The sequence below is a fragment of the Nycticebus coucang genome, chromosome 21, assembly GCF_027406575.1.
Source record: "Nycticebus coucang isolate mNycCou1 chromosome 21, mNycCou1.pri, whole genome shotgun sequence".
NCBI classification, from domain to species: Eukaryota; Metazoa; Chordata; class Mammalia; order Primates; family Lorisidae; genus Nycticebus; species Nycticebus coucang.
In genome coordinates this window covers 51,897,935-51,921,691 of record NC_069800.1, presented here as the reverse complement: position 1 = coordinate 51,921,691, position 23,757 = coordinate 51,897,935, and the positions used below count along the sequence as shown (strand labels likewise).

General features: G+C 45.9%; 1 long non-coding RNA gene and 1 other non-coding gene across 2 annotated transcripts; one reads left to right on the top strand and one right to left on the bottom strand.

Annotated features, from left to right (window-relative positions):
- Nucleotides 1–4,025: 4,025 nt before the first annotated feature.
- LOC128573986 (uncharacterized) lies at nucleotides 4,026–11,670 on the bottom strand. The gene is made up of 3 exons (XR_008376585.1): nucleotides 11,561–11,670; nucleotides 10,136–10,268; nucleotides 4,026–4,564 (listed from the first exon to the last, which is right to left on the bottom strand). It is a non-coding gene; the product is annotated as an uncharacterized LOC128573986 (long non-coding RNA).
- On the top strand, nucleotides 10,174–10,274 carry LOC128574411 (small nucleolar RNA U13). Its single transcript, XR_008376774.1, has one exon. It is a non-coding gene; the product is annotated as a small nucleolar RNA U13 (small nucleolar RNA).
- Nucleotides 11,671–23,757: the final 12,087 nt, after the last annotated feature.

The window sequence follows — 23,757 nt, the reverse complement described above, 5'->3', positions numbered from 1 at the left end:
TGAGACTGGTAGATGAAATCAAACAGCTAAGCAGGAAGGATATCGTGTAGAGCCCTGAAGCCTGGGACCAGTGGTATAGAAGGCTTCTCAGTGCAATCAGAAGCTATGGGCTAGTTTCAGCTAGCGGATTGGGGGACAAAATCACCTGATTTATAATTTTTTTTTCCAAAGCCTCACTCTCTTGCCCAGGCTAGAGTGCCATGGCCTCAGCCTAGCTCACAGCAACCTTAAACTCCTGGGTTCACGCAATCCTCCTGGCTCAGCCTCTTAAGTATCCAGGACTACAGGCACCTGCCACAAAACCTGGCTGATTTTTCTATTTTTAGCAGAAATGGAGTCTGGCTGTTGCTCAGGCTGGTCTCAAACTCCTGAGCCCAAGCGATCCTCCTGCCTGTCCTCCCAGAGTGCTAGGATTATAGGTGTGAGCCTCCCAGAGTGCCTGACCTGATTTATAATTCTTTCAAATCCCTGTCTGCTCTGAAGGACAGAATATAAGAGGACAGCTATGAAAACTGGACCAGTAGTAAGGTCCGGAGTTTTGTGGTTAACTTAGCAAATAATAGATGATAGTGGTTCCTTTTATCAGGCAAAGGATGATGAATCACTTGGTGCTGGTCAGTCCATCATGTCTGGAGACAAGCCTCATTTATGAGACCTGCCTCGTTTATGAGACCTGCCACCCTAAGATAAAGTCACAGGGAGAGGCTGTGTGGTTACTGACTCATCTGTTAGCAGGAAGCCAACCACATTTTTCTAGTCCTTCCTGGGATGGAAAAGATGGGGACCCACATAACTGCCATGAAAGCCATATTCATCCCAAAGAGAAACACACTGGGGATGCATGAGATCTGCCTAGCTTGAGGCCAAGAATGATGTGGCAGTTTTTAAACAAGCCAAAAAAAAAAAAAATTGATATTCCTCCTATTGTGAAGTGGGATCTATATGTCTTTCCGTTGAATCTGGGAAGGTTGGTGATTGCTTCAACTAATAGAGTATAGTAGAAGTAACGCCATGTGACTTCCAAGTCTAAGTCATAGAAAGTCGCATTGTTTGTACCCTTTTCCTGGAACACTAGTTGTTGGAGCCCTGAGCTGCCATGGAAGAAGACTGACTAGCCTGAGGTGGCCATGTTGTAAGGAAGCCCAAGGTACACGAAGAGGCCACATGTAGGTTCTCTAGTCAGCAGTCCCAGCTCAGCCCAGGCTTTTGGTCATCTCAGGCCAGGTTCCAGACACAAATGAAGAAGGTACCAGATGTCCAGCTCCCTAATATTTAAACATCCCCAGCTGTTTGAGTCTTCCCAGCTAAAGCCTGAGACATCACAGAACAAAGACAAACCATTCCCACATCTTTCCTGCAAAATTCTAGCCCATGGCTGGGCGCAGGTGCTCATGCCTATAATCCTGTCACTCTGGAAGGCCTATGATGGTTGTAGCAGGTGCCTACAGTCCCAGTTAGTGGGGTGGCTGAGACAAGAGAATTGTTCTGGCCCACGAGTTTGAGGTTGCTGTGAGCTGTGATGCACAGCACTTTACCCAGGGTGACAGAATAAGACTCTGTCTCCAAAAAAAAATTTTTTTTTGACCCATAGAATCCATGAGATAAAATGATTCTATTGTATACCAGTTTTAGGACGATATTCTATGCAGCAATAAATAACTGGACCAGGTAGAAAATGTTGGCAGGGTTTTTCATAACCTGTTGGACTCACGAGTAGACCATCTCAAAATAGAATAGGCTGTAAAACTAGAATTGGCTCAAATTTGTTGCAGCAATCACAAACCTGCTCAGATGCAAGAGGAGGAGACATAGACCCCACTTCTCCATAGGAGGAGTATCAAAAAATGTGTTGTTATGTTTAACAGACAGGCTCTCCCTGGTATCCATGGGGTAAGAGACTCTAACAGACATTCCCAGGTTATCTACCCAATGGCTATTCCTTTTTCCTCCTTACAAAAGCAAGCAAACAAACAAAAAACCCTCAATCTTATGTGTGGCAACAAAGACTCTGCTAAAAGTACAGGATTTCCCAGTCTCCTTTGCAGCTAAGAGTGGTCACATGACACAGTTCTAGCCAATGGGATATAGGCTGAAGTTTCTGATGAGGACCTTTATGTCCAAATAAAAAGATAAAGACTCAAGGAAAGAAGCTTGAAAGGGGTGGTGCCTGTGGCTCAGTGAGTAGGGTCCCAGCCCCATACACCAAGGGTGGTGGGTTCAAACCCAACCCCAGCCAAACTGCAACAAAAAATAGGTGGGCCTTGTGGCAGGCACCTGCAGTCCCAGCTACTTGGGAGGCTGAGGCTAGAGAATCACCTAAGCCCAAGAGCTGGAAGTTGCTGTGAGCTGTGACACGACAGCACTCTACTGAGGGCGACAAAGTGAGACTCTGTCTCTAAAAAAAAAGAAAGAAAGAAAGAAAGAAAGAAAGAAGCTTGAAGGGTCTTTCTTCTTTTTATTTATTTATTTATTTATTTATTTATTTATTTATTTATTGAGGCAGAGTCTCAAGCTGTCGCCCTTGGTAGAGTGCCGTGGCATCAGAGCTCACAGCAAACTCAAACTCTTGGGCTCAAGCAATTCTCTTGCCTTGGCCCCCCACCCCCCCGCCCCGAGTAGCTGGGACCATAGGCGCCCACCGCAACGCCAGCTATTTTTTGGTTGCAGTTGTTATTGTTGTTTTAGCTGACCCAGGCTGGGTTCGAACCTGCCAGCCTCAGTGTATGTGGCCAGCACCCTACCCACTGAGCTACAGGTGGTCTTCCTTCTTTTTACTGGAAATGGAGACATGATGCCTAGAGGAACAGCAGCCATCCTATGAGCATGACGTGACAAGCGTGAGGACAAAGGCTTTCATGAGCTGAAATGCTAAAAAGCTCCTGATCGCCATCAGTGAGAAGTATACCAGACTGGACTACCCAGCCCAGAATGTCTTGCATAAGGCAATGAAACTCTTTCTCTAACCCACAGTCAGGTTTTCCATTGTTCACAGCCACTTTACTAAATTATTCGGAGACTATTTGTTTCCTGCGGCTGCTACAACAAAATGCCACAAGCTGGGTGGCTTAACCAACAGAAGTTCATTCTCTCAGTCCTAGAGGTCAGAAGTCCAAAATCAAGGTGATAGCAAGGTTGGTTCCTTAGGGACTATGATAAGAATCTGTTTCCTGCCTCTCCACTAACTCTGGAAGTTTTCTGGCAATCCCCTTAGTTCCTTGGCTCGTAGGATTTGTACCCCAATTTCTGCATTCATTATCACATGGCATTCTCCTTGAATGCATGTCTGTCTCCAAATTTTCTCTGTTTATACGGACAACAGTCACATGGGGTTAGGGACTACCCTATGACTTCATTTTAATTTGATTACTTCTGTACAGACCCCATCTCCCAATGAGGTCGAGACACTGGACTTCGATGTATGAATTTGGGGGATAAACAGTTCAACCCATAACAGAGAGTGAGAACATTGCTCTGTATTCTTGGCTTAAAATGAGTCCAGTTTCTCTCGACTGACCCAGCTGTTAGTTTCCTCTCTTGACAGCAGCTTTGATTGAGCCTGATGAGTCGGGGGAAGAGGGTTGCCCTTAGGCTCAGCTACGCTGACCAAGTTCTCTGCCAGTACATGGGCCTTGCCTCCGGCAATCTGTCTCTTACCAAATGGCTTACCCAACAGAATCACTCATCACACTGTCAGCAATTAAGTCTATGTGTCTATTTCCTCCATGGGACTGCGGTTTTCCCAAGAACAGGTACCAGGGTTGATTTCCAGTTGAGTAGAAGAGTCCAGCTCGTGCCATGATTCTCAACTCCTAGAATCTAAAATCAGATTCCCTCAAACATTCACGTTTGCCTGACTTGGTCCTATACAAACCTGTAGGCATCTAACCAGCATTTGTGAGCACCTGCTGTATACGTTGCCAAACATGGGCACCACCATGTAGGAGTTTTGTGAAGAGACAAGTAAACACTATGACAGTGAAGCTCTTGCATTTCACATGAGGAAGGGGATAGAAGGCACAGAATTGGGGGTCCTCACCCAGGGAAAGGGAGGCAGGGCTTTCCAGGGGTGCTGAGCCCAGGCTGAGTCCTGAAGAAGAATAAACCGTTTTCTTGTCAGTTGAGAACGGGAGAGAGAACCAAATGGGAGGACAGTATAAGCCAAGACTTGGAGGGGATTTTAAGGGTGTGCCAATGGTTTTTCATGACTGGGGCAGGTGTTGGGGAGGAGAGAAGAGGCCAGACAGATGCAGGACTTCGCTTTGGTTCTTCTGGCTAGTGATGTAGAGACAGAGTCAGGAGGAATAGCAGGAAGGCTGTTGCAAGGATGGGGGAGAGGGGGCCAGGCTGAGACAATGGCCCTGGGATGGAGAAGGATGGCTGAATCTGAGAGTAGATGGGGCTTTTCTGCTTCCCTGTCCTCTTTTCCGTTGGTTCTCCAAAGTACCCCTCCTCGTGTGCCATGCTCCTGAGGCCACAATGCAGATAATGGCCGTTGCCATTGGAGAGATGATGAACATTCAGGTCCAATAAAGAAGCCCAAAGTATCCCAAAGCCTGAAATCCAGCTGCAGAAAGAAGAAACTAATGCATTTTATTTCAGAGACTCAGGAGGGGTAGGCAGTGAGCAAACATGTACTGATTCCTGCAGGTGTTGGGGACAGAGTGACCATTAAGGCATAGCCCCAGCCTTTGAGGTCTGAAGTCTCAGTGGGGGAAAAGTCGAGAGGAGGAAAAAGGCAGTTCCTGGTAAGAGATTCATTCTAAAGAATGTTTAAGTGCTGCAGGTGGCAACGTGGGGGAATTGTTCCCTCTGCGTAGGGAAACTGTGGGCAGAGGAAGCAGCATCTGAATTCACTTGGAACATGTGGGGAAGGCATTCTCCACCCAGCTTAGAAAACGGAGAAAAAGATTGTGCAAGTATGTATTTACCCAACCCGAGAAGTCCCGTGGCTAGAGAGAGGAAGGTAGACTCACTCAGGCACGCAAAGGGAAGGAACCAGCTCCAGGCTACATTTTTACTGTTTTTATGAAACAGTAGACAGAAAAATAAATATTTATGACATACCTTGAAAATATAAAGAATAACAACACAGCCAACACTTGCGAAATTACCAAGCACGCTGGATGTGTGAGAGTTTGCCTTGAGGGCGTCAATACGCTCTTTCCGTTCTTCCATATTCCTCTTTTGCTATTTCTTTTCCTTCCCCCCCCGAGACAGAACCAACAACTTGAATTTTGTGCTTCTTAGTTCCTTGCTGTGCTTTACAGTTTAACCACATATGTGTTTGGCCCTGAACAATATGTTTAATATATTTATTTGACACTTTTATTTTTCTACCCTTTGATAATTCAAAGGTCGTTCGTCTCCATGGGTTTCATTCCATTCCCTGTCATTTCAGCTGACTCTTGTTTATCAGGCCTTGCTTCTCTTTTTTGTTTTTACATTTATCAGTTTGTTATAAAAGATACGAATCAGAGGCTCGGTGCCTGTGGCTCAAGCAGTTAAGGCGCCAGCCACATACACCTGAGCTGGCGGGTTCGAATCCAGCCCCAGCCGGCCAAACAACAAGGATGACTGCAACCAAAAAGTAGCCGGGCGTTGTGGTGGGCGCCTGTAGTCCCAGCTACTTGGGAGGTGGAGGCAGGAGAATCGCTTGAGTCCAGGAGTTGGAGGTTGCTGTGAGCTGTGATGCTACAGCACTCTACTCAGGGCAACAGCTTGGGGCTCTGTCTCAAAAAAAAAAGGAAAAAAAGATACGAATCAGAGACAGCCAAATGGAAAAATGTACAGAGCAAGGGAAGGTGACAGGGAAAGATGGGGTGAGCAGGTAACTCTGGTAAATAGATGTGCTAAGAGAACTCCTCCATCCTCTGTGGCTGACACAACTGGAGTAGCTCTCAGGGCTCTTCCTTGCTTCTCTTTTGTTTTGCAATTTTTGACTGTGAGCTGAGGTGCATTAGAACTTTATGTGTGGGACTTCTTTGATACCTAAAATAGGTCGATAACTAAAAGGTAGATTCTTCTGGGAAAACCATTTCTGCCAGGCTTTTGAAGACACAACTGAACCAGGACTTCTTTATTTTATTTTTATTTATTTATTCTTTTTTTGAGACAGAGTCTCACTTTGTGGCCCTGGGTAGAGTGCAGTGGCATCATAGCTCACAGCAACCTCAAACTCTTGGGCTCAAGCAATTCTCTTGTCTCAGTCTCCCAAATAGCTGGGACTACAGGCACTGCCACAACACGGCTATTTTTTAGAGACGAGGTCTCCCTCTGGCTCAGGCTGGTCTCGAACTCCTGAGCTCAGGGCAATTCACCCACCTCGGCCTCCCAGAGTGCTAGGATTACAGGGGGGAGCCACCGTGCCCAACCACCCAGGTCTTCTTTAAATAGAATGTGTAACTTGAGATTTTCCAGATCATGTGTTTATTTGGCTCTGAAGCTCAAAACCCACCAGAGAGGCAGATAAGAGGTACAGGCATAACACCCCACCTCCCGAGTCTCCCTTCTTTATGCCCTGTAGGATCCAGCCAGCTAGGATACCCTGATCCCCAGCTAAAGAGTTTCTGGGCTAGGGAGGCGCCTGTGGCCCAGTCGGTAAGGCGCCAGCCCCATATACCGAGGGTGGCGGGTTCAAACCCGGCCCCAGCCAAACTGCAACCAAAAAAATAGCTGGGCGTTGTGGCGGGCGCCTGTAGTTCCAGCTACTCGGGAGGCTGAGGCAAGAGAATCGCTTAAGCCCAGGAGGCCACAGCACTCTACCGAGGGCCATAAAGTGAGACTCTGTCTCTACAAAAAAAAAAAAAAAAAAAAAAAGAGTTTCTGGGCTATATGACTGGGGCCTTGAGCTCCACTGCTTTGCTCTTCCCTGGACCCTAGAAGTTGGCTGAATAGAGGTGCAGTAGGAATCCTGCCCCCACTCTTTTCGCTGTGTGACCTCAGCAAGTCGCTGAACCACTCCAAATGCCTAGTTTTCTTCTGTAGTGTGGGAATGTGAGAGGAGCAGGGGAGAAGCACCAAGGCAGTGTTCTTCTCTGTTGCCTGGGTAGTCTCTCAATAAAGGGTATTTTCCTGGCAGGATGAGGTGGAATCTGTTTTAATCGATCGCTTACCCTGTGTCGGGCGCTCATCTAAGAAGCTTACGTGCGACAGCTCATGCAGCCTCCCATCTCTTTGCAGGTAGAGAACCCAAGGTTCCCAGGGAAAGCAATTGGTCTGAGTCTTGCAACTGGTGCCAGCAAAGCCAGAATCACACTCTGGTCCTTCGGACACCAGAGCTTGTGCTCTTGCTTGCTCTGCAGTCTAACACCACCTCGCTGAGAAGGAGGAGCAATGTCGGAATTCTCCATCCACTCCCCAGATGCTTCTGGTGTTTGAAAGAGGCAGCACATGTGCCATCCCAACAGGTATGGGGGGGAAAGTCCAGGGATGCGAACCTGGATTTAAGCACTGAGTATTGACCATCAATCTGATTTTTCTTTTTTAGTCTCACTTTTTCACCCTTGGTAGAGTGCTGTGGTGTCACAGCTCACAGCAACCTCAAACTCCTAGGCTTAAGCAATCCTCTTGCCTCAGCCTCCCGAGTAGCGGGGACTACAGGCCTCTGCCACTAGGCCCTGGTCTCGAACCTGTGCCCTCAGGCAATCCACCCACCTTGGCCTCCCAAGTGCTGGGATTACAGGTGTGAGTCACTGCGTCCAGCCCCTGTCAGTCTGATTAACATTGTAATATATTGGGAGGATGAATCACAGACAGGGTGTATAAAAGTAATGGAGGCAGGTGGAAAAAAAAGCTATCTTTAAATTAAAGCAGTAGTGATGGGCGGCACCTGTGGCTCAGTGGGTAGGGTACCGGCCCCATATACTGAGGGTGGTGGGTTCGAACCTGACTCCAGCCAAACTGTAACAAAAAATAGCCGAGTGTTGTGCAGGTGCCTGTAGTCCCAGCTACTCGGGGGGCTGAAGCAAGAGAATTGCCTAAGTCCAGGAATTGGAGGTTGCTGTAAGCTGTGATGCCACAGCTCTCTACCAAGGGTGGTAAAGTGAGACTCTGTCTCTTAAAAACCTAAAAAAAATAAAGCAGTAGTGATTTAAGCATGTAATTGACAAACATGTAATAGTAATTGAGGCACGTTATTTTTTTTTTTTTGAGACAAGAGTCTCAATCTGTTGCCCTGAGTAGAGTGCTATGACGTCATAGCTCACAGCAACCTCCAACTCTTGGGCTCAAGCGATCCTCTTACCTCAGTTTTTCTATTTTTAGTAGATATGGGGGTCTTGCTTTTGCTCAGGCTGGTCTCAAACTCATAAGTTCAAGCAATCCACCTGCCTTGGCCTTCCAGAGTACTAGGATTACAGGCGTGAGCCATCCTGCCTGGCCGAGGCGTGTTATTTACACACGATCATTAACCAAAAGACTCAGTCAAGAAAGGTGAGGAGAAAAAAGCTTGGTTTGAGAAGGAAATGGAGAGAGGAAAAGCAATAGAACTACTTTTTTATGTCCAGTCTTATAGAGGAATTTGACTCTTTACATATTTCAAGGGTATATGCAGCTTTCATAAAAATAAAAGATTTAAAAATAAACAAAAGACCCATTAAATACATACGTGAGAAAGATTTTTGCATGAGGCTGTGTGCTTTCTGGATAGGGCTCAACAAGAAACATTTTGCAGCTGGGTGTGGTGACTCCCACCTGTAATCCTAGCTCTCTGGGAGGCCGAGACAGGTGGATCACTTGAGCTCACCTGTTTAAGACTAGCCTGAGCAAGAGCAAGACCCTGTCTCTACTAAAAGTAGAAAAACTAGCTGGGTATTGTGGCAGGACCTATAGTCCCAGCTACTTGGAAGGCTGAGGTGAGAGGATCACTTGAGGCTAAGAATTTGAGGTTATCGTGAGCTATGATGATGGCACAGCACTCTACCCAAGGCAATGGATTGAGACATGGTCTCAAAAAAAATTTTTTTCTGCACTTTAATAGTCAATTAAGTAAAAATTCCTAGGAAACGTAAAAATGCTACAAAACTGAAAAATGTTTCCAAGTGAAATCTAAAACACAGAGTGACAAAGAGACAGTAAAAGAAAATCCATGATTTTTCTTAAAAAAGAAATCCTCTTCCCTTTCTGACTCCCGTATCTCTTTCTCAGGTTTTTTTTTTTTTTAATTAAATCATAGCTATGGGGTGGCGCCTGTGGCTCAGTCGGTGGGGCGCCGGCCCCATATCCCAAGGGTGGCGGGTTCAAACCCGGCCCCAGCCAAACTGCAACCAAAAAATGGCCGGGCGTTGTGGCGGGCGCCTGTACTCCCAGCTACTCGTGAGGCTGAGGCAAGAGAATCACTTAAGCCCTGGAGTTGGAGGTTGCTGTGAGCCGTGTGAGGCCACGGCACTCTACTGAGGGCCATAAAGTGAGACTCTGTCTCTACAAAAAAAAAAAAAATCATAGCTATGTACATTAATGCAATTATGGGGTACAGTGTGCTGGTTTTATATACCATTTGAAATACTTTCATCAAACTGGTTAACATAGCCTTCAGGTTTATCTGATCTTCTCCTCCCTGGATTCCTGAGAGGAGGGCAGAGCAGATTTTATCAACCCCACTTTACAGAGGAGAAAACTGAGGCTGAATTGGCATGCTAAGAGTGGCCCTGCAGGATCCGGCTATGTTCACAGCGAGTACTGAAAGGATGTGTGTGAATGCAAGGAGCAAAACTGTAAAACAGACCTTTATGGCAGTGATTAGATTATTTATCTGCATGATTATATGAGCGTGAAGGGAATTTTGGAGTGATCACAGCTACCCTGTTTCCTCGAAAATAAGACAGTGTCTTATTTTAAGGTGTGCTCCCAAAGATGTATTTTCAGGGGACGTCTTATCTTTCCTGTAAGTAGGTCTTATTTTCGAGGATGTCTTATTTTCGAGGAAACAGGGTAGCACCACCTTCCATTGTAAATGAGAAGGGAGGAGGATGAGGAGGAGGTGACAGCTCCAGGGTCACGAGGGAGGGCTATAGCAGAGCTCTATGTACACTCCCGGGGCCATGTCATCCATTCCTGTTACACCATTTTCCCTTTTGTTGGAAATTCTTAGATCTCTGTCCATGCCAGATCCCTCTCCAGTCTTAGTGTGTTATATTACCCTCATGGTAGCCAGTGGATTTTTCTAGATTATTCCAGATCCTTCTGTAATTCACAGGCATGCCGTTTGGGTTTTCATGCGTACATGTGAGATGTGCCTCCCTCAAGCCTTGTAACATCAGCCCATTATCCATCTGACATGAAAAAAATAAAACACATGAAATTTTAAAATGAAAATTAAATCATATTGGCTCAGCGTCTGTGGCTCAAGTGCTAAGGTGCCAGCCACATACACCTGAGCTGGTGGCTTTGAATCCAGTCTGGCCCTCCAAAATGACGGCTGCAATCAAAAAATAGCAGGGCATTGTGGCGGGTGGCTGTAGTCCCAGCTACTTGGGAGGCAGGAGAATTGCTTGAGCCCAGGAGTTGGAGGTGGCTGTGAGCTGTGATGCTATAGCACTCTACCCAGAGCAACAGCTTGAGGCTCTGTCTCAAAAAAAAAAAAAAAAAATTAAATCAGATCATATTACTTCCATGCTCCAAGCCATTCCGTGACTTCCCACAGGCCCTGAAATGACAATCTAAGTCCCTGGCTGTCTTTTTCTGCCACACAGGAAGAGGTTGTTCCTGCCTTGGGACCTTTAAATTCATTCTTTCTTTTGCACCCACCAGAAATTCACATGGCTCGGCTCCTTCTCTCAGGCCATTCAGAGCCACTCTGCCTAAACCAGCCCCTGTTCGCCTGTGTCCCGTGTTACTGTCCACATAGTGGTGGTCACTGTCCAACACCTGTCTTGCTCATGATCCTTTAGTTATGTACACCCTGATCCCCAGCTAGAATCTCAGCTCCAGGAGGGTGGCAAGCTATGTGCCACCTTCAGTCCTGTGACCCAGTAAGTAGAACAGTCCCGGCCATGGTTATTGAGCACTATTCTAACATCTTTATACGCATGGTCTGCTTGATCCTTACTAACATCCAAAGACATGGGAGCTGTTATTGTTACTCCCATTTTATTGTTTATTTATTTATTTACTTTTTCGAGACAAGAGTTTCACTTTATTGCCCTCAGTAGAGTGCCGTAGCGTCACAGCTCACAGCAACCTCAAACTCTTGGGCTCAAGCCATTCTCTGGCCTCAGTCTCCCAAGTAGCTGGGACTACAGGCACCTGCCACAACACCCGTCTATTTTTAGAGACGGGGTCTGGCTCTAGCTCAGCCTGGTCTCGAACCCATGAACTCAGGCAATCCACCTGCCTTGGCCTCCCAGAGTGCTGAATTACAGGCATTAGCCACTGTGCCCGGCCAATCACTCCCATTTTACAGATGAGCCAAATGATTACAGAGAAGTCAAGGAACTTACTTGCCTATGCAGTCAGTAAGCTGCAGAGCCAGGGTTGAAACCATGAATTCAATCATCACCACCCCCACCCCAAATATCTGCAGAGCACATGGGCTGATGCACCCACATCCACTTGACATCTTTACCTCCATCGTCCTCAGGGTCCACAGAATCCATGTTTAAGAAACCAGTTGCTGACGCCAGAGAGCTGCCTGTTGTTTTAGATTCTTCCTTTTCCTCACCCACACTTCCTCTTGGTCAGGCTTACTCATCTGTCCACTCTCAGGCGAAACCTCACTTCCTTAGGGAAGACCTCCTAGCCACCAACACCACCCCCACGGTAGCCACATCCCCTATTAACTCTTCCACAGAGCCCTGCCCTTCTCCTTCGCTGACAGCCCCCGTCTTGTTATTAATCACTTGTTCAAAGTCCTACAAACTTCCCTGCAACCAAGTGAACTCCATGAGAGCAGAGATTGTCTGTCTTGTTTATTACAGGTGCTCGATAAAAATGTTACATTAATATTTCTATTAATTTGTAATTTATATACTCACCATTCCTACCAACAAGGGGGGTGGGGGGCTGTTTAGAAAGCAGCTACCCAAAGAGTTAAATTTTCTGCTGTCACAGGGAGGTGTGTGGTTGGAGGTCAAGGTCGCACTTCCCTCTGCCACCACCGAGGGGCAGGAAGTGCCTCTTTTTTAAAGAGTAGCTTCTAAGGGCTTAAGCAGCATCTTTGGTCTCAAAGGGAACCAGCCCCCACCCTTTTGAGAGCCCAGAGAGTCAAATTAAGGGCAGGGTAGGGTCAGTGGGTTTTCCCAGGTTCTGGACCCAGATGAGGCAAGAAGGCTTTAGGTACCTCCAAGGAAACTTGGAATCCGTTTAGAAGAGAGACTGTGACACTCCTGGGGCACCTGGGAGACTTATTGGGTGGGGAGATTTTCAGAAGGTGACACTCCAAAAGATGCTACTTGGGAGGCTGAGGCAAGAGAATTGCTTAAGCCCAAGAGTTTGAGGTTGCTGTGAACTGCGACACCACGACACTCTACCGAAGGCGACATAGTGAGACTCTGTCTCAAAAAAAAGAAAAAGAAAACCCCAATCCCACAAGTCCTTCCTAATAGCCTCTTACTGAGGCATCACTATATGTTTCCCAAGTGATATGCAACAAGTAAAAAACCCAATTTGTTCAACTACTAGCCCAGTAAGGAAGAGGAATATTCCCAGTGATCTTTACCTACAGCTATTGACAGGTATTATCATTATCCATATTTTATAAACGAAGAAATAAAAGTTCAGAGAGGTTGATAAAGTTATCATACCTCAAGGCAGCGAATGAGAGAACCAGCTCTACCTGATGCCAAAATCCACAGCCTCTCTTGGTTAGCAATCCCTACTACTTGAGCACTCTACGTCTCAGTTTCCTTGTCTGCAGTGAGACAGATTCTGCTTTCCAAAGGTCCCTCCAAGCCCCATCTTCCCAGAATCAGGTGTGCAAACACATTGTCAAAGGGACCTACTTGGGAAGCTGAAGAGGACCTCCCTTTGGCTGGGGACCCACTGGATAATGAACTGGTCATAGCCACATGTCTTGCAGCTGGGAGGTCTGATAATGAACTTGAAGAGTGTTGCATCCTAGGAAGCACGTCTATGAGGCTTGGACTCCAAAATGCCCACTACCTACCTACCACTCCCTCCTTGCAGCCATCCTCTTCCCCCTGTTTCTATTTCTATGTTCTGATTGCTAAAGCTCTTGACCAAGTGTGGGAGGCAAGTCAGGAGGTGACTTGGGAGCTCTTACCCTATTAACCTTTCCCCAGTTCCTACACTTACCACTCTCCTCCCCATCCCCAACAAGGGGCACCCCTTCAATCACACATCCTAAGAATCTGAAAGCTGATGAAGAGGTCTTGGCAAAATGTTGTGCAAGAACCTAAAAACCCCTTTGTAAATGGCAGAGGTACGGCCTTGATTGTCATCCTCAATCTCTGTAGGACTTAGCAGAGAAGAGTTAGGACTCACATGGAAACGGGGCAGGGGGTGGAGGAGGACACAACTGATTCAATGGGAAATGAGAGTGTTCTAATGATGACGACTGCCAGTTGGAACCTGGTGCCAGGAGTGATCTCCCCATCAGAGGAGGTATGAAAGGTCAGGCTGATTAACAAGCTGATGTCTATGAAATTCTAGGTTTTAAAATTACTCAGAAGCTTTCCTAACTTTCCTTCCGGCAGTGAATCCTTCCTTCATCCCGATATGTACACACCTATGTGGGCCCGTTTCTGGGAGATAAGCAAGGTAGCTGGCTTACTCCCAAGATGAACTGGGCTGAGCAGAAGGAAAAGAGCTCTCATGCAAATGAGGTGACTCCCCCATCTCTCCCAGGTCACTGCTCTCTCTCTGCCCTGCACCAAGGACACCCCTGGGTCTTCCTGTATCCAGGGTTGCGTGGAATTTGAAGAACAGGTTGGGCTCTCCTAATGATGCTGAACAGCTGCTTGGAAACCAATACAAATCCTACAAGATCCTTGCAGAGAGGCCGGAGATGGATGGAATTAGAATCTTTCTTCTCTTCTTCAGGCCTTTGCCATCCCCAAAAGCTCATGTGTTTCCCTTCCTTTCCACCTGATAAAATCCAACTCATCCTTCAAAATTCAGTTCAAACACAGCCTCCTCTGGGTAGCTGGAATCTCAAACTCATGAGAGCAAAACGCTTCTCCTCAGCTCCGCAGGATTTATGTTGCTGAAGCTCCCTGAGGCAGGGAACTCTTAGAGGCAAAGACCGTCCTGGTCCAGCTGACACCTAAGTGGAGTGCACTGGGGAACAGGAAGAAAATATTTAGAAACTTCTGCTTATTTGTTTCTAGCCTATACTATATTAATATTCAATAATTCAGTATACATTTGAATACTTGTATTACATTATTGATTACTTGTATATATTAGTAAAATGAGTGCGTATAATTATAAACAAATCTATGGGAGTTGGACAACTTTTTACTGCTATGAGCATGAATGATCAAATAAATTGGAAGACTACTGTTTGGGTCATTACTGTTTCCCTGGTGCCTATCACAAAACAGGAGCTTACCACATGAGACAGTGAATGAATGATGTTCCCTGGGGTTTGTCTATCATATTTATATTCTCCATATGTCAATGATTGGTGAATGGCGGATGGGCACATGGGGATTTATTTACTATTCTCTTTACTTTTGTATATGTTTGGGAAAAGTCTTAAAGAATCACACTGTAATGGAGAAAGGCAGGGAAGAAAACATATCAGTTTGTTAACTTTGCTTTCCTCGTGGAGATGGAAATAATGAAATATTGAGGGGAGTCTTAAAACCATCTTCATACATCTTTACATCATTTCACTTGTTAACACGTATCTTTCTGTAATTCAAAAAATTATCATTCGAGGCACTGCACGTTGGCTCATGCCTGTAATCCTAGCGCTCTGGGAGGCTGGGACAAACTGATTCCTTGAGCTCAGGCGTTTGAGACCAGCTTGAGCAAAAGCAAGACCCCATCTCTACTAAAAATAAAAAACCTAGCCAGGCATTGTGGTGGGTGCCTGTAGTCCCAGCTACTTGGTAGTCTATAGTAAGAGGATTGCCTGAGCTCAGGAGTTTGAGGTTACTGTGAGCTATGACATCACAGCACTCTACCCAGGGCAACAGAGTGAAACTCTGTCTCAATAGAAAATAAAGGGAAAAAATGAAAAGAAAAATTTGAGATTTTGTTTATCATTAATTTTTGCATTAAAATTTTGCATTGATTTTGACTTATTCAACTATTGCATTCAAATTTGATCATGGGCTGGGTGTGGTGGCTTGCACCTGTAATCCTAGCACTCTGGAAAGGCCAAGGGAAGTGAATTTCTTGAGCTCAGGTGTTCAAGACCAGCCTAAGCAAGAGTGAGACCCCATCTCTACTAAAAAAAAAAAAAAAAGAAAAACGAGATTAGCATTATAGTTGGTACCTATAGTCACAGCTACTGGACTGAGGCATGAGGATCGCTTGAGCCCAAGGTTTCTCTGTGCTATGATGACACCATGGCACTCTACACAGGGTGACAGAGTGAGACTCTGTCTCAAAAAACAAACAAAAATATAATTTTTTTCTTAATGACAGCTTTTATTTATTTTAATTTCAGAACATTACAGGGGTACAGACATTTTGGTTACATAGTCTGATTTTTCTACATTTTAGGTCATCCTTATAAGTGTGCCCTTCTCCCAGAATGTGTGCATTATACCTGTTAGATGTGAATTAACCCATCCCCTCCCCCCTCCTCCCACCCGATTGATTCCCATTGAATTTTACTTCCATACATGTATATAGTGTTGATCGACCAGTTTCGATTTAGTATTACATATATGAGATATTTGTTTTTCCGTTCTTGCAATACTTCACTTAGAAGTGGTCTCCAGGGCCACTCAGATTGTTACAAAAGATACCAGATCCCCAGGGATACAGGGTGGTATTGGAGAATTGGTTGGTGTTAGAAAAGACACCAGGTATTTGGTGTTAGGATAAAACCCAGCCCTGTTCTTTGGTGCCTGGAGTGAGGCTCAGGGATGGGGAGAGATGAGTTTGGGTAGTGTCCCAAGCCCTTAACCAATTATCTGCATTTGAAGAATTTCCTTAGAAGCCAGGTGCTTCAATAATTGAGTTGTGACACTTACTGGCTGTATGATTCTGAGGAAGTGGTTTAGCCTCAGTTTCCTCCCCTTTACAGTGGGGTACTTACCACACAGGTCTTTCCCTATTCTTTACTAAGATGTCTTACTCTCATAGACTTTGTCTATCTACTGCCTTACTCTTAAAAAATAAAAATAAAAATTCAGGTGGCAAATAATGGTTCCATTCCCCCCTTATAAAAGTGAATCAGAAAAGCCTGGAACAGCTGAACTGCCTGAGGCAACTGTAGGCAGAGAACAAGAAACAAATTCTATATCCTGGAGTTCACTGGAGGTTTGCCCAAGGGCTGCGCGTGCTTCCCCCTTTTCCTGCCAGGCCAGATATAGGAACAGGAGTGAACGGAGGGTTGGACGGAAAGCAGCCGCAGGAGCCCCAGACCCTGCCGGCGTCTCTCGGAGCCCTGGGAAGCAACCGCCTTTCTCCGGTTAACCCTCTGAACGGCCACGGAATCAGCCACCGTGGAAGGAGTGCAACTCCTACCAAAGATGGGAGAAAAATAGGCACGACTTGCTCACGCCCACACTAGCCTGTGGGGAATGCAAGGCCACTGGTGATCCCACGAAAATGGATGCAGCTGGTGGGTCCCTAGAGCGCGCCCCTCGTGGAGAGCTTCAGAAGCTGCCGTTCCAAGTCTGACCACGCGGGGGCGGCAAATCTCCAGATTGGGCCGCGCTTGTGGGGAGTTGCAGCTTGTCCTTGACCACAAGAGAGCCGCGAGCATCCTTAGCGGCAGGCTTCCCGGGGCTGCCCTGAGAGCTGCAAACTGAAAGCATCCTCCCCTTGACCTGAGCTCTCGGGACTGGGCTGTGTTACCCAGCCGGAAAGTTAGTACCGCTTTCCTGGGTTAGGAAAGGGGCGCGCGTTCGCTCAAAGACCCTGGCGACCCCCCGCCCCTGAAATTCTTTTTCCCAGGGGCGGGGATGGTGACATCTGGGGCAATTCTAAGAGCCTGTTTAGCCACTGCGCATCCTACCCCACCTTCTTGAGCCAGTTTCCTCTTCTGGAAAATGGAAATGGCACGGCCACTCTGAGGCTTCTTGCAGGATTAACACAGAAAATCATTAGGAAAGCACTTTCCGAATGTTGCATATTTGGGTCTTAAAAAGAACTTTTGAATATTTTCTATTTTTGGAAAAAGAAGTAGGAAAATTCTGGAAATAGAGTAATGAGCAAAATATACTAGGTGTCTGACAGAACACGTTCCTCTGTGATTCTTTTGAAAATTGTTTTTTCCCCATTTTTCTTTTCTTTCTTTCGTTCTTTTTTTTTTTTTGTAGAGACAGAGTCTCACTCTGTCACACTCAGTAGAGTGCCGTGGCGTCGTCACACAGCTCACAGCAACCTCCAACTCCTGGGTTTAGGCAATTCTCTTCCCTCAGCCTCCTGAGCAGCTGGGACTACAGGCGCCCGCCACAACGCCGGACTATCTTTTTGTTGCAGTTTAGCCGGGGCCGGGTTTGAACCCACCACCCTCGGTATATGGGGCCGGCGCCCTGCCCACTGAGCCACAGGCGCCACCTTTTTCCCCATTCTTGGTTGTTTTAATATTTTTGCTTAATTTTGAAATTGCTCGTTCTCCATACTACAATGTGGTCTTTTGAAAAGTAGCTATGGGGCAGTGCCTGTGGCTCAAAGGAGTAGGGCGCCAGCCCCCATATAATGGAGGTGGCGGGTTCAAACCCAGCCCCGGCCAAAAATTGCAACAACAACAAAAAAAAATTGCAATGATTTGGGCGGCGCCTCTGGCGCAGTGAGTAAGGCGCCGGCCCCATATACCGAGGGTGGCAGGTTTGAACCTGGCGTTGGCCAAACTGCAACAAAAAAATAGCCGGGCGTTGAGGCGGGCACCTGTAGTCCCAGCTACTCGGGAGGCTGAAGGCAGAGAATCGCCTAGGCACAGGAGCTGGAGGTTGCTGTGAGCTGTGACGCCACAGCACTCTACCGAGGGTGACAAAGTGAAACTCTGTCTCTAAAAAAAAAAAAGAAAAGTAACTCTGAAGTATAACTACATGCAATGAATGTATGAACACCAAGAACATAATGTTGAATTTAAAAACTCAGAAAGGCTCACACCTATAATCCTAGCCCTCTGGGAGGCTGAGGCAGTCAGCAAGAGTAAGACCTTGTCTCTACTTTAAAAAAAAAAAAAAAGGCAGGCGTCATGGCAGACACTTGTCACAGCTCTGTGAGAGGCTGAGGCAGGAGGATCACTTGAACCCAGGAGTTAGAGGTTGCTGTGAGCCAGGTTAACACCATGGCACTCTAGCCCTGGAAACTGAGGAGATCCTGTCTCAATAAACCTCCCCAAAATAACACGGCCTCCCCCCACAAAAAAACCCCTATAATACCCACTCTATGACTTCATGTATATGTAAAGTACACAAACATGCAAATAGCTTGAAGTCAAGATAGTGGTTACTCTGGGGGAGTGGGGACTCACACTCTTAGGGTGCAGGTAATAATTTTGTAAAATTCACTGGGTCACTAGTTCCTCCTGCCTCGGCCTCCGGAGTAGCTGGGACTACAGGTGCCAGGCCACGGTGCCCGGCTAGTTTTTTCTACTTTGGGTAGAGATGGGGTCTTGCTCTTGCTCTTGCTCAGGCTGGTCTCAAACTCCTGAGCTCGAGGATCCTCCTGCCTCAGCCTCCAAAAGTGCTGGGATTATAGGAATGAGCCACCACACCTGGCCCCCACGCAATCTTTTCTTTATATACATTATACTCCAATAAAAAGTATGATAAATACTCTATAGGAGGAAGGAAGGAAAATTAATCACATCTCCACCCACCTAAAAGCTTTTAGTGGACTCTGACTCTTCTTACTGTGAATTTGTACTTTTTTTTCCTGGTAGAGCGAGGGCCCTGGATTCTCCCCTTTGGGTTCACTGTGGCCAGTCCTCTTTCAGTCCCTTGTGTCACCCTCTCCCATGCTGACCAGCTCTGGGCACAAAGCAACCTCCTCCATCACTGGGGGCTCTTCCCCACCCCCGAGCTGCTCCTTCCACCTGGAATCACTTCCCTCCCATCCCTGTCATTGAATTCTGCTCAGCCTAAGGTCACATCCTCACAGAGGCGGTCCCTGAACCCCAGTCTAAATGGTGCGCCCATTATTTCTGAGTACTCTCTTTTTATCTTTGTAATACCACCATTTGCATTTATACGATTATTAAGTATCATTATTTGATAAATGACCTCCCTAGCTAGACTCTAAATCAAACAGAGCTGGAGCTATATTTGACAGATGCACAATTGCATCCCCAGTGCCTGGCATAATATCTAACATTAATAATATTGATTTGTGGTTTGGCATAACTAATAAAAAATAAGGAGGGGAAGGAATTCAATTAACAGACAAACAATAAAGATATGTTGAGGGAAGGAAGAAAATGATAACAGTTATTGTAGTAGTGTAGTTTACTAAGGGATTTGGGGGGTCTTTTCTTTCTTTAATAAGGCTTCTTTAACTCCTTACACTCCTTTTATGATGAAGAAAATGAAAAACTTTAAAAAGGATTTTGTGGCCAGGCTCGGTAGCTCATGCCTGTAATCTTAGTCCTCTGGGAGGCTGAGGTGGGCGGATCCCGTGAGCTCAGGAGTAAAATCCCATCTCAACAAAAGCAAAAAAAAAAAATCAAAACCCAACTAGCCGGGCGATGTGACAGGCACCTGTACTCTCAGCTACATGGAAGGCCGAGCAGAAGGATGGCTTGAACCTAAGTGTTTGAGGTTGCTGTGAGCTCGGCTGACACCACAGCACTTTAGCCTGGGCAACAGAGTGACTCTGTCTCAAAAAAGTAAAAAATAAAATAAAATAAAAATGATCTTGAACATTATAAAATTAATGTTTCTTTTTTTAATGTTTCATTTTTTTTAAACTTTAAAAAAATCATAGATTTCTGAGTTAAGATATAGAAGGAAGAACAGTCTCATCATGGAAGGTTCTTTCACCAATTTCTATTGAATTGGGTACAAGGGAAAACAAAATCACCAGCAGCAAACCACCATGGAGGATAGTGGAGAATGGTAGAACCTCATTGCATAAACTTCAGAAAAGCAGTAGGAAGAGAAAATTATAGGATCTTCTGGTGTGTTTCAGTATGGCCCTCACTCCAATTGCTCTGTCCCCAGATGAGGGAATGAGGAAATGCTGCAAAAATTCTAAGAATTCTCAACAATTGTTCCAATTAGTTTCCTAATAGAACTCAAACTTGGAGGCATAAAACAACTATTTTATTATGCTGGTGGATTCTATAGGTCTGGAACTCAAGCGGGGTTCACCGAGGCAAGTCCTTTGTTGCTCATGGCACTGAGGTCATCCGGGGCACCTAGCCAGGATGTCACACAGATGCCTAGGGCCTTTGCAGGGTGGCCAAAAGGCTAACCTCAGTTGGGACTGTTGCCAGAGCGTCCAGTGTGTGTGTCCTTTTCAGCACAGTGGCCTCTGGGTAGTCAGAGTTCTCACATGGCAATCAGCATTCCCCGGAGCCAGCATCCCAAGAGAACCAGATTCATGGCCTTTTTTTACAGAGCCTGAGAAATCATACAGCGTCTCTTCTATCGCATTCTGTTGATTGTGATGGGGTCTGAAAGACCAGCCCAGATTCAAGGAGGGGAATGACCCTAACTAATTCTTAATGGGACTGTTACCAAAAGTTCAGTACTTGTCCCTGCAGCTGAATGAAGAGGGAGGACAAGTTTTAGTTTGAGGAGAAGGAAAGAGAAGTCTATTAGTTTGCCAGCAAACAAGGAGGATGGCAGACTCTCATCTTTAAAAAGAAAAACAAAAACCAACCCCCCCCCAAAACACCATTCTAACTAGAAGCAGAAATGCAGAGATTTTAAGGGGGAAAGTGGTTTCAGCTTCAAGGTATTGCTGTTCAACTATAGTTGATGGTTCTGATGGACCCCATCTCTGGCAGAGTCAACATCATGACCTCTGCCCAGACAATTCCATTGAGCCACCTCCTGTGGTACAGAAAAATAATGAACACTCCCCTACCCCCTGAATACTGGCTTGAGTAGGGATGCAGGTTTTAATTCCCAAAAAAGGTGAGGGAGTTTTTAAGAGACTGCTGGTGAAGCACTTTTGCTGTTTTTCAGGCCTTTTATCCTAATATGGGATGAATATCAAAGGATTGGCAGGAATGTTTTTATATTTATTTATTTTTATTTTTAGTAGAGACAGAATCTCACTCTTGCTCAGGCTGGTCTTGAACTCCCAAGCTCAAGCAATCCACCCACCTTGGCCTTCCAGAGCGCTGGGATTACAAGTGTAAGTCACCATGCCCAGCCTGCAGGCATGATTCTAAAAATACAAGACATTGGCTCTGTGCCTGCAGCACAGTGGTTACGGTGCTAGCCACATACATCTGAAGTTGGTGGGTTTGAATACCGCCCGGGCCAGCTAATCAACAATGACAACTGCAAAATATAATAGCCGGGTGTTGTAGCAGGTGCCTGTAGTCCCAGCTACTTGGGAGGCTGAGGCAAGAGAATCCCTTAAGCCCAAGAGTTAGAGGTTGCTGTGAGCCGTGTGACGCCACGGCACTCTACCGGAGGGCGGCACAGTGAGACTCTGTCTCTACAAAAAAAAAAAAAAAATTCATCCTGTTTTGGCATAAGACTTGTGTTCCAAGTTCAGGATCTCTTGAGCAGATAGGCTCCTTGGGTTCTATTCCATGGGTAGTGTTCCTCTCTGTCTGCTAAAGTATGGACTGAAGAGACAAGATCTCTGCCTCACATACACCCAACCTGCAATGGTGGGACAGGCACATCGATAGTAGTTCTCTATATACTTCACTACAGACGTTCCTGGTCAAAGGGCAAAAGCTCAGAGCAGTCACTGAGCCACGGCAATTCTGAAATTGAATTGTGTACTTGTCGCCAGAGATTCAGTCCTACTACCTGGGGCTCTTGGATCCACTGTCTGATTCATCCATCCTTTTCCATAAAAAATAGCTCATGTTTGCACCCGAGTAGTAATCTTCTTGTCCTGTGTCTTAGACCATTAACAGAATACCTGAAAGTGCATAATGTAGAACAAACTTTATTTCTTATAGTTCTGGAGGCTGAGAAGTCCAAGGTCAAGGGGGCACATCTAGCTGATGTGGGAGCCTTCTAGCTGATGGGGACTCTCTACAGAGTCCCAAGGCAGCACAGGGAATCACATGGGGAGGAGACTGAGTGGGCTAGTTTAGGTCTCTCTTTTCTTACAAAGTCACCAGTCCCACTCCGATGATAACTCATTAATCCATTAAGCCATGAATGGATTGTGTTGCGATTCAAGAAGTGAGCTGCATGCAGCGTGGCAGACTGGGAGTCCCTCTGCACAGGGACTTTGCCTGACTGCCCCAGGTCTGGCAGACAGAGGGAGAGAAGGTGCTGTGAAATTTACATACACTACACGGTGTTTTGACCCATGAGAGATGACACAGTATCAGCCCCTCCCTGAGACACTTGTGTCAGCCCCTGAGTCAAGGCTAAAAGGCATTGTCTCAAGGCCAATATTCAAGGCCTTTTATTAGGAATTTGGGGGCATACATACACAAGGTAAAAAGTGAGAAGGTAACAGTTTTGTGTTTCAATTAAATAGGCAGTTCCTTGTTCAAGGAAGCTATCAGGCCGCAAGACAGGAGCGCTGAACTAAGATCAAAGAATACTTTGGGTAAGATTTAATGAGGGAGAGTTACAGCCTACAGGGGATCTACAGTCACAGCTGCAGGGGATCTGCAGAGTAATTATCAGTTACTTTCTAGCTTTATTTATATCCTGTCTCTAAGCTGCTGATCTCTATCTAGACATTTCCTGAACTATTTTCTCATCTACTCTGCTGGACTCCCCCAGCCCCAGCCGCCACCTTAGGCGTGCATCACAGGGGAGGGGCTGAGAATCAGGGCCACAACTCACATGAGATCTCTGGGACACTAGCCTACTATAGCTTTCACCCACATTAATCCGCCTTTATGACCCAATCACCTCTTAAAGGGCCTGCCTCTCAATACTGCCACACTGGGAATTAAATTTTAACATGTTTCAGAGGGGAAAAATAGTCAAACCATAGCATCTTGCTTCCTTCCCATTGTTGACTGAAAGCCTAAAGCCTCTTTTCATTTTGTACTGTCTCTGTTCCTTTTTTCTTTTTTATAATTTATTTATTTTTATGTTAAATCATAGCTGTGTACATTAGTGCAATCAAGGGGTACAATGTGCAGGTTTCATATACAATCTGAAATATTCTCATCAAACTGTTCAACGTAGCCTTCATGGCATTTTCTTAGTTACTGTATTCTGTTCCTTTAAGTCCATGTTGACAGTGCTACCATGAATACAATCCTTCTTAAAAAACTCTTGGGGTTTCTATGAATCTTTTTTTTTTGGGGGGGGGTTTCTATGAATCTTATTGGCACTTATTCCATTAGCAAAAGTCAAAACCACAAATCTTGAGACAGGCCCTTCTCTACTTTGGGCCCTCTGACTCCACTGAGACCCTTAAGATTTTATTTATTTATTTATTTTTTAAATAGAGTCTCACTAGGTCACCCTGGGTAGAGTGCCTTGGCATCACAGTTCACAGCAACCTCAAACTCCTGGGCTTAAGCGATTCTCTTGCCTCAGCCTCCCGAGTAGCTGGGACTAC